This window comes from Bison bison, unplaced genomic scaffold (assembly GCF_000754665.1).
Source record: "Bison bison bison isolate TAMUID 2011002044 unplaced genomic scaffold, Bison_UMD1.0 scf7180017864063, whole genome shotgun sequence".
In the NCBI taxonomy this organism is placed as follows: Eukaryota; Metazoa; Chordata; class Mammalia; order Artiodactyla; family Bovidae; genus Bison; species Bison bison.
The window spans coordinates 5,687,330-5,697,002 of NW_011494635.1; the positions used below are offsets into that span (position 1 = coordinate 5,687,330).

The 9,673-nt window shown below is 39.5% G+C and overlaps 1 long non-coding RNA gene across 1 annotated transcript in view; it reads left to right on the top strand.

The window, feature by feature from the left end:
• The first annotated feature begins 4,044 nt into the window (after window positions 1-4,044).
• Window positions 4,045-9,673, top strand: part of LOC104986003 — a 12,397-nt gene continuing 6,768 nt past the window's right edge. Inside the window, exons 1-2 of the long non-coding RNA XR_824983.1 lie at window positions 4,045-4,186; window positions 5,852-5,975. This is a non-coding gene — a long non-coding RNA (uncharacterized LOC104986003). The remainder of the gene's footprint in view (window positions 4,187-5,851; window positions 5,976-9,673) is intronic.

Genomic DNA, 9,673 nt, shown 5'->3' on the forward strand with positions numbered 1-9,673 from the left:
TGTATACATATAGGTGATTCACTTCATTGTAGAGCAGAAACTAACACTACATTGTAAAGCAATTATACCCCGATATAAAAAGAAACAGTAACGACAGAAACATCATAGAACTGTTAGTACCGATGCTATACCTGCTCAGGTGCTATCTCATGAGACCTCCTCTGCTCTGAACGTGCTTTCTAACACAGTGGAGAAGAGCAGTTCCTAATAAACAGTCCAAAGATATTTTCTTGTGGAAAACACGGTATGCACTTCAAAAACATCGCCTGTAATTGAGCGAGTCATCCTTGTGCAAGGTTCTTTTAGAAATAATGCCAGGCTTCCTTCATGAGGGGGCAGCTGAACTCCGGAATGAATTACAAAGACTGTTAGGAGGGTACACGCTAGAATTATAAGAAACTAAGATCTCTCACCCTGCCTGTCAAACCCAGACCAGGTACGACATTTATTATTTTCTAAGTCTCCCAGTACATGATTATCTTTCTTCCTTATCCTGATATACATATATATGTGTGTGTATATATAAATACACATAGAAAAGTTTGATCCGGATGTTGAGATATTGTTTTCTGTTGGGATGGACAGGAATGGAAAAACAAAATTGATTCTGTTTCATCGTATGAATTTCTGGGTCACCAAATTCAACATTTGATCTCTTAAAGATTTTTGGAGGTGGTACCATATATAGAATCAAATAAACACTGAAATTAACTTTGGCTTTGGAGCAAAGTGGAACTGGAGATGTCCCCATAGGAATCTAGTTCTAACACAAATAGAGGTTTGGGAATGCTATTAAATTGGTATGTTAATCAATCAGACGTGTTTCCATGATCATTTTTGTTGTTTACCAGCATAATTATAATGATCAACTGCTGGATTATTTGCCCACTTCCCTCCTCCTGTCCTCTTACTGAGAACTGACCATTCTGCAAACCCATGTGGTCACTTGGGTGACTCCCAGCACCTGCAATGGTCTTGTATTTTGGCTGCAATGAACTGACTTAGGTTTGACTAATCACAGCTCATTCTCAAGGACTTTAGTACTGAGACTAAGAGACCCATGCAGTTTCTTCCCCAAGACCGTATCCTTACGATGTCGGAAACTTTGGGCAGCCTTGGGGTCACCATGTGAACAGGAGACAGAGGAAGCCAGCTGCGGAGGGGAGTGAGGCAAACATAGAGAGGATGGCTTCAGATTCCTATTGGATCTCTGGACTCACTCAAAGCATCTGCTCTTTGGGTGTCCTTTCTTTCTTTTCCAAGTGTTTTGTTCTGAAAATAAATATATATTTTTAAGAAACCTTGTAAGTAAAATACAGAAGGATTCTGTGCATAAAGAATTATCATAGATTTGTGAGTGCAAATGACCATTGGAATAATCAGTAAGTAACACCACATTTTAAATTATCCTCAGAAGACTTGTGTCTGCCACAGTGAAGGCGCAAATGTTCAGGAAAGCAAATTTATTAGCGACTAAAACATCTAAATAGCTTCAAAGCAATTCAAAGCATGACAAACGTGACGTAAATACATGAACAAGGGAGGAGAAGCTGGAAAAGAGTCAAGGAATGTATTCTCTCAAAGCACTAATAGCTTTAGAGAATTGGGTAACACATTTCTGAGGGGCCAGACAACATCTTCATCAAATAATTTTTGTTGTCTAATAGTGACTGTGAATTAGCATTTGGTGGTAGATGAGAAGGAAAACAAATATTTGTCATGAAAGGTTTTATCATGTTTACCTCAAGCTATAGAAAATTGCTTACTTACTATAATCTGAATCACCTATTTCAAGCATAATTTTCCTTTTATCTAGGACAGACTATAGCATTCCTCTGATGCTCACAATACTTCTAAGTATATTAATATTCTTTTTGGTATCTCTCTCCCAAGGTTTAATCTGAACTTTGCATGTTAAAGATTTCACACAAGATGTTTTTAAGGAAAAAGAATTACACAGATATTACATCAAGATTTCTGTTAAATTCTAGCAGAATAATCTTTTTATCATCATTCAACATGGAACAAATATCTAATAAATGCCTTTCCTTTATCAGACAGCTCTGACCTAGTGCATAAGACTTTAAAATATACAAAGTCAAAATAAAGGTATGGAATAATATATATATATATAATTTTGTGTTCATTGCCTGGGAATGAAATAAATCACCTTCCCCTTTAAAATTAAAATTTTAGATAAACACAAGTTTCCACTGTTTTTGCAAATCTTTTTGTTTTTTTCCCAATAAAATAACTGTATTTTACCTTCTTTTTGTCTCAATAATTTGTAACTTGGAAATAAATATAAGTGTATTTGCAAGACTACAGCAGAGAACCTTTCCCCCCCCCGCCCCGAACTATTTGGAGATAAGTTGCCAACATGATGTCACATCCTGCCAAAATACTTCAGTGTTTCTTACAAAGAAGGACATTCTCCTTCATAACCCAAATACGTCAAAATCAGGAAACTCACATTACACATTATCACCATCTAATTTTTTAGAGACCCATCCAGTTTTGCCAACAGTTCCAATATCCCCTGGGAAACCAGAAGATCCTACTCAGATGATGTGCTGTATTAAACTTCCCTGTCTCTTTAGCTTCCTTCCATCTGAAAGAGTTCTCAAACTGCCCTTCTCTTTCATGAACTTGAGACTTCTGAAGATTACAGGATGATTGTTTTCACAAATTTCCTTGAATTACAAGACTCTAATGGAATCATAAAGAAAAGTTACCTACTCCCTCACTGTTTCCAAAATGAAAATATTTAACAATTTTAGATAAAAATATTTAAATATTATCTCAATTGTCTACCAAATAAGAAAACTCACACATGGACACACAATTATTATTGTTGTTTAGTCACTAAGTTGTGTCCTACACTTTTGCAACTCCATGGACTGTAGCCTGCCATGCTCCTCTGTCCATTGGATTTCTCAGGCAAGAATACTGGAGTGGATTGCCATGCCCTCTTCCAGGGGGTCTTCCTGACCCAGGGATCGAACCTGGGTCTCCTGCATTGGCAGGCAGGGAAGTTCCAACAGACAATGGTTGTTAATGGGCCGTCATTCCTCTTGGTTCTCTAGAGTACGCCACTGGGTCCCCTCCCTGGGCCTACCGCTATCCAGCTAAAAGACACGGAACAGAATGGGCATCTCACTGCCTTTATTTTAAACTATAGACCAGGTCTGCAAAGAGGTCATTTCATTTGAATCACACAGTGTACAGGTCGTGGATTAAAGAGAATTTTCAGTTTAGTATTTTACTTGGCTTTCAATGCATTAATGGCTGGAAAGGGAAAAAGCATTATTCAGTCTCTTCAGTCTAAATGGAATGTTAGGAATTCCTAACTATACCTTTGGGTCTATCTAAACACAGCAATAATAATTACTTAGTCATCTAACCAGTCCATTCAGTTAGACAACTTAACATTTTTTCCTTCTCCTGATAGGATGGGATAATTGCCTGTATTACTTCCATTCACTGTAGCAGCATTACCATGACCTTCCCTGCAGAAGTTAATAAACCTGCACCTGCAATTATTTTCTTTTTTGTCTTGTTTTGCTTTGGGGGTTACAGATATTTGCACATTTTGTATGCCACCAAGGAGCCAAATGGTGAACTGCATCATTTTCATTTTCTAACCCACGAGTTTAGCCAGTGTATGTAACAGAGTATTTCACTGTAACAGTGCAATTCTGATGATTTTACGGTAGATTTATCGTGGTAGAATTAGTAAATGGCATTATAGGAGAGCAAAACCCTAGTTAGAGAAATCTTTCTGACCTGGGGCGGGGGCACGATGTGGGGGAGTGTCTAGAATTTTGTGGGGGGAAATAGATGGATAGAAGCAGCTGTCTGGTATATGTTTAAGTTTTAGGCTTCTTGCTCATTGTTTGAAAATGTTATGCTTACACTGATAAGAAAAATAATTAAGATAAGGCTTCCTGAAATAGAGGTACTTTCAAATTCTCTTCCACAGTCATGATATAACTCCTGAAACCTGTGTTATGTTTCAGGTTAATTTAGATTTGTGATGTCCGGGGAAGAGTTTGGTAGTCATCTATAAAGCATCAGTTTAAAGGGAAGACTTGATCGGAGACATGCAATTACCTGGGAGGAGTACTCTCCAGTCTCCGAGGTTGTGACAAGGAAGAAGTGTGACCCTTTCGTTGCTGATTTCTGGGTAAGGACTAGATTGTTACTTCTTATTTTAGCTTAACAGTTTTGTAGGAAATTCTCTTTCCTATTTCTTAATTTTATACAACTGTGGGCATATGTAAGCAAAGAAAACAATGGTATGAAATTAATTGCTGGATTGAAATCATCATACAGGAAAGAAAGAGTTGATCTTTTGCAGAATAAGAGAGAAACTGTAGAACTGAGATTCTGGGAGATATTGAGTAGTAGTTCTAAATAGATACAATACATTTTTGGGGAAAAAGAATGAGGCTATCAATGCCTATTAAGAAGTGGATCAAAGCAAATAAATGATTATAGCCTTAAAAGTAAATTTCTACCTGCATAATGAAAATAGTAAATATTATACTTCACAGGGGAAATGGATGAGTAGTTGAATAGTAATTTACCTCACCACAGCCAGGATCTTAGTGGCTGGCAATTAGTATTATAAACAGGAAAGGGGATCATCTAACAAATCTGGGATCTGGCCAAGAAGAAAAGTGATCATAAAGAAGGCATTCTAACTGAAAAATTTATCTTCAACAATAAACAGCAATGTTGCATAAATTCTTAGTAGTTGTGTGCAATTAAAAAGGCATGAATAACTTTTCATTTATACAGGGGGAAAAGTAGTTATTTTAATATTTTATCCATAAACAGCATTCTCTCAAAATACACTGTGTTCTGCTTACTAATGGAGAGGACAAAGAAATACCTGCAAATATAAAGTTTGAAAAGAGAAGCAGTTTTCTGCCCCTTCAAGCAGATGTTTACTTCTCTTTGCTGGAGCTCTTATAGTCACTGTTTAAACACTTCTGGTAGCAAGAAATGCACATCCATCAGTATTCCTTCCATTTCCTAAGAGATATATTTTTTATAAACCCAAAACACTAATTCGAAAGGAGACATGCACCCCAGTGTTCACTGCAACATTATTCACAATAGCCAAGATATGGAAGCAACTTAAGGGATGAAAGAATAAAGAAGCTGTGATGTGCACATGTGTGTGTGCACGCACACACACATACACACACACGCACATAAGCAAATAACTTCTTAATGCTTTCTCTGCAGAGAGGTGAAATAAGTTAGCAAAGCAATTGAACATACTACTAAAGCAAAAAAGGGGGCTTAAAATACCCCCATCTGTGAGTCGAAGGTATACTTTTTCAGCTTGATTGTACAGATAATCACCCCATTTCTGGACTCTGCTTTGTTAGCAGAGACAGTTCCTGAAGTTGATGTGCTTTGTGCTCATGCACCGAAATAGTAAATGTTGCCCTTGCAGACACATTCCCACTGCTCCTGTGGTAAATTCTTTGCCTGTGAAACTGCCTCGGGAGCGCCAGGATTGTGCTGTCTACACAATCTGCAATCACTGGCCCTGCTTCCAGCTGAGTCCACTTGGTTCTTCATCTCCTCTAACTGGTGAAACTGAGTCTCTCAGCTAGTGCTGCTTTGGATGGACTAAAAGGAGGTTTGCTCTGTCCTCTGTGTACACAGGAAGCCTGGACCTCGGACAAGGGTGTATCCCCTGTGCCCAATGTGGTCATTTCTCACTTTTGCCCTGCCGACTGCATGACTGTGCAGGCCAGCTCTGGGCATCTCTCTCCCCAGGGACTACATTGCCATGGGGCATCAGATTCTCTGAAATGCATTGATCTTTCAGAATCCATGGCACGACCCTATCTGGAAAGCCACGATGCTCAGACTAGTACAAAAGGAGACCCAGCAGAATGGTGAACTGTCGAGAAGGATACTGTCCTTATCTCGGATGTCCCGCCAGCATCCAGGTGAGGACATGGAGTCTGTGGGCCTGCCTCCAAGCAGCACAGTGGCTTCAGGCCCATCTTTTCTCTTCGTCCCTCATGTGTTCTTTAAAATGAAAGTGAAAGAAAGGGAAGCCACTCAGTCATGTCTGACTCTTTGTGACCCCATGGACTGTAGCCTACCAGGCTCCTCAATCCGTGGGATTTTTCCAGGCGAGAACATTGGTGTGGGTTGCCGTGCTCTCCTCCAGAGGACCTTCCTGACCCAGGGATCAAACCCAGGTCTCCCACATTGTAGGCAGACACTTTACCATCTAAGCCACCAGGGAAGTCTTTAAAATGGGACAGAGTTAATGTCTACCTCAGAGGGAGGGTTTGAGGGCTAAAGAGGCATTAAAGGTAATGCCATTCAGAACAGTGACTGGTTAAAATAATAAGCCATCTATTAATATTCTTTAATAGCAAGGAAGCTCTTTTTTTGTTTGTTTGTTTTTTCATATGATGCTATTCTAGAAAGACTTCATTTAAACTGATTCCCAATATACATCTTTCAACTAAGAAGAGTAAGGCATTAAGAAATTGAATTTTTAAGTCTCTTGACATCCAGTCACATAGGTGCTTTTAGTCCCATTTCTACATAAAGCAGCTAAAGAATATGCAGCGTATGAGAGATACTGTGCAGTGTGCATGGGTGCTCAGTTGCTTCAGTCGTGCTCAACTCTTTGGGACCCCATGGACTGTAGCCCACCAAGTTCCTCTATCCATGGGATTCTCCAGGCAAGAATACTGTAGTGGGTTGCCATGCCCTCCTCCAGGGATCTTTCTGACCCAAAGATTAAACCCATGTCTCCTACCCCTCCTGCATGGCAGGTGAATTCTTTATCACTGAGGCCCCTGGGAAGCCCGTGGGCGCTCTATGTAAGGTTACACTGCACAAAGGGTCCCATAATTCTCCGGTTCCTGAGGGGGAAAACTCAGAAGTTCTAATGCTTACTTGTCAAAATTAAATTAAAAGAATGTTACTCGTTGTCCATTTTACTGTGAGAAACATTATATTTGGCACATTTTAAATAAAACTAATTGAAATAAATACAAGTGAAAAATCCAGCTATTCAAAATAATTGACTTTTGAGTCTTGTGACTTTCACTGGTGGAAATTTGAAGATTTTTTTACCGCATCAGGCAAAGATAGTTCAGAGTCAGATTTACCCTTTACAAAGCCATTAAGAGGCCCCTAAAACATAGGCAGCCCTGGAGGAGGGCATGGCAACCCACTTCAGTAATCTTGCCCGAAGAATCCCGTGGAGAGAGGAGCCTGGTGGGCTACAGTCCATGAGGTCACAAAGAGTAGGACATGATCAAAGCAATTTAGCACACACAAAAATATCGGCAGACTGTCTCATTCAGGACATTACATTCTGTGAAGTCCTCTTTTGGAATGCTGAGGTTTGAGCTGATGAGAGCAGGAAAGAGAATTGACCATTCAAGCCATGGTGCCTACAGGATAACACTAAGATTCTGAGTTGTGATTAGAGGTGGCTGTGAAACCTAAGGGGTTTTTTCCTGCCAGCAGGATAAACCTTATTCTACCCTCTGAATACTTCATACAAGGTAACAAAGTTGTTTGTTACAGGCAGCATTAACAGAGATGCTATAATACCACATTGGAATCAAGGCCATAAGATTCTACATTCTGAGTATATATTAAATGCTCATAGGATGGACTCTTTTTTCCCTCACAATCCCATGCATATTGCATTTTATTTATCCATGAAATGTAGACAAATACATTTCTAAGAAATTTTGTTTTAAATTTGTTATTTGAGTTTCAATCTGCTGACTTTACTTTGTTGGTCTTTATTTAACAATAGTATGAGTTACCTTTTAAATCATGTGATGACTTGACAGACAATGGATTGTACTTAGATTTCAGAGCTAATCTTACAGTTACTGCCATTTCATGATTCTACGTTATGCTTTGATGAAACCCACAGGATTTGGGTCTAGGGACATGTCTCCTGCTTGTTGTGCCTCTTTGGACAATTTCATGTTTTATTTGCCAGCATCCATTTGTGGCAAATTTGTGCCAGCTCAGCTTCCGGGGGACAGGTGGCTGATTGAAGTGGCAATTAGCTGATGGCTCTGCTGGTAGAGGTTGTGCACAGAAATTTTATGACATTCTAATGCAGACACCAAGGCTGTGTGCCAAGGGCAGTCTGACTGAAAACTTTATGAAGATCTAGAAACAAGCTTTCCAAAACTCTGGCACTTACAAATGCATGCGTGCTAAGTCACTGCAGTCGTGTCCAGCTCTTTGTGACCCTATGGACTGTAGCCTTCCAGGCTCCTCTGTCCATCAGGATTCCCCTGGCAAGAATACTGGAGTGGGTTGCCATGCCCTCCTCCAGGTGACCTTCCCAACCCAGGGATTGAACTCGTGTTTCTCACATCCCCTGCATTGGCAGGCAGGTTCTTTAACACTAGTGCTACCTGGGAATCACCCCAAAATATGCAGACTAATAGAAAAATACCAAGATTAAAAGTTTAAAAGTATATATTCTGTGGGAGAGGGAGGGGGGATGATTTGGGAGAATGGCATTAAAACATGTATAATATCATATAAGAAACGAATCGCCAGTCCAGGTTCGATGCAGGATACAGGAAGCTTGGGGCTGGTGCACTGGGATGACCCAGAGGGATGGTATGGGGAGGGAGGTGGGGGGGCGTTCAGGATGGGGAACACATGTACACCCATGGCGGATGTATGTTGATGTATGGCAAAACCAATACAATATTGTAAAATAAAAAAAATTAAAAAAAATGTATATTCTTAGTGGGTTTGCTAATGTCAATGCATGTTATTCTCAACATCTTTTCTTATAACCTATTCTTGTGGTTACAGTCCATGAAAAATTTTTGCTCTATAAACCTAACAATTTTAAACTCTGTATATCCATATACAATTCCATATCCCTGTCTCCTGCTACTCCACCAAAAAGCCTGTGATAATATTAAGAAATAATGTAACTATATTACTGAGAAAAGAGTTATAAACAATTGACCAAAGTTTATACAGTCATTATTTATTTTTTCAAATGTTTAAATCAACTTTTTTGATGTATACTTTAAAAAGCACAAAACGAACCCATTAGCAGAGTACATCATGAGAAACGCTGGGCTGGAGCAAGCACAAGCTGGAATCAAGATTGCTGGGAGAAATAGCAATAATCTCAGATATGCAGATGACACCACCATTATGGCAGAAAGCGAAGAACTAAAGAGCCTGTTGATGAAAGTGAAAGAGGAGAGTGAAAAAGTAAGCTTAAAGCTCAACATTCAGAGAACTAATATCATGGCATCCGGTCCCATCACATCATGGCAAATAGATGGGCAAACAGTGGCTGACTTTATTTTTCTGGGCTCCAAAATCACTGCAGATGGTGATTGCAGCCATGAAATTAAAAAACGCTTACTCCTTGGAAGGAAAGTTATGACCAACCTAGACAGCATATTAAAAAGCAGAGACATTACTTTGTCAACAAAGGTCTGTCTAGTCAATGGTTTTTCCAGTAGTCATGTGTGGATGTGAGTTGGACTATAAGGAAAGATAAGCACCGAAGAATTGATGCTTTTGAACTGTGGTGTTGGAGAAGACTCTTGAGAGTCCCTTGGACTGCAAGGAGATCCAGTCAGTCCATCCTAAAGGAGATCAGTCCTGGGTG